A 1548-nucleotide genomic window follows, 5' to 3' on the forward strand; every position below is an offset into this window, starting at 1 on the left:
CTCGTATGTGTCTTCATACTTGGTCAATAAAGCTGATTCTGATTCTGATTCTGATTCTTAAGGATCTTGGAGAGAAAGGGAAGGTTAGATATAGGTCTATAGTTTGCTAAGACATCAGGGTTGAAGGAGGGTTTTTTCAGGAGAGGTTTTATCAAATAAGAGCATTTTAATGATGTGGTTTATTAATGTGGAGTAAATTTTAGATACTTTTCCATGTAGATTAGTAGTGTAAGTACCGCTTCATATAGTTTTAGATAAAAAGTAACTTTGTCACATAAATGTATGGCAGTAAAAAGTACAATATTAAACTATATGAAGATCACATATCTTCCTTCAGCTTGTTCTTCTCTCTGTCAGACAATCATCACCTCAGCAAAGGTAATTCTATTTAAAAGTATTACAATTTAATCTATTTTAATTTAATTAACTAATCTTGTTTTCATCAAGAGGATATTTTATATTTTGAGAACACTTAGTTTATTTAATATTTAAACAATTTAAAGCTACGATGTGTAAGAATTTCTCCCATCTAGAGGTAATATTTAACGCTACTTTCTAGCCCCCCCCCCCACATTTTGAGCACATTTTAACTCCTACGGTGGGCAAACCTGAAATTAGCTCTTAGTACCTCCATCGTTGACCTGCAGCTGTCCTAGCCAATCCAATATTAACTTTGGTCCTGTTGCTTTGCCTGTCACGTTGTCGTTTTCTTTTTTCGCTTCCCTGGAAAGTAATCTCCCCCTCGCATTTGTCACTGTGCCACTGAGTTTAAAAGCACAAAGTATGTGTCACGATTTGTCAAAAACAGGAACCCAGAAGCAGACCAGGACAAGGTAAGTATGAATAATAAGGTGGGTATTTATGTAAAATAGCAATGTAGCAACAGGTAAGTCCAAATGGTAGGCAGTGGGTGGAATAGGAAGCTGGAGGATATGTGCAGATCCGGGAATGTGGCTCAATCCTGATGATACTGCAGACAGAGAACAGGACGCAAATTAGCGACAGGCAAACCGAGAATAAAGCAACAGACTTAGAAAAAACTAGACCATAGAGACAAGAGCTAAACGTACTGTTTACGCTAATGATCTGGCAGGAAATGGATGTCAGGTCACGGCTTAAATGGAGCAGAGGTTGAGATCAGGACCAGGTGTGCAGATTGCATATGACAGAAGGTGTGTGTAGTGGAGAATCAGCAGTGATGCGTTCAGGCAACTTGGGACAAACAGATATCAGGTTAGAACAGCACAGAGTCATGATGCTGGAGTCATGACAGAATGTCCCCCTTTAGCTAATGTATTTTAAAGACAGATGCGCTTCATGTTGGCCATCATTAGTCGCTTGTATGTATTCTGAATTCTACGCTTAAGAGAATACTTTAATTAATTGGTGGAAGTAATTACACATGAATGAGCACATATTTGTGAAAGAACAAAGGGATCTTTGCTAAGAGTCAACTCAAGAAATTGCACAATGTAGGTTTAAATTAGAATCAGAATCAGCTTTATCCGCCAGGTATGACATACATACGAGGAATTTGACTTAGGTTGG

At 38.0% G+C, this 1548-nt stretch overlaps 1 long non-coding RNA gene across 1 annotated transcript in view; it reads left to right on the plus strand.

Annotated features, from left to right (window-relative positions):
- The first annotated feature begins 331 nt into the window (after positions 1–331).
- The window catches only part of LOC116686223 (uncharacterized), a 13804-nt gene continuing 12587 nt past the window's right edge, over positions 332–1548 (plus strand). The window contains exon 1 of the long non-coding RNA XR_004331190.1: positions 332–378. This is a non-coding gene — a long non-coding RNA (uncharacterized LOC116686223). The remainder of the gene's footprint in view (positions 379–1548) is intronic.

This window comes from Etheostoma spectabile, unplaced genomic scaffold, assembly GCF_008692095.1.
Source record: "Etheostoma spectabile isolate EspeVRDwgs_2016 unplaced genomic scaffold, UIUC_Espe_1.0 scaffold333, whole genome shotgun sequence".
Lineage (NCBI taxonomy): Eukaryota > Metazoa > Chordata > Actinopteri > Perciformes > Percidae > Etheostoma > Etheostoma spectabile.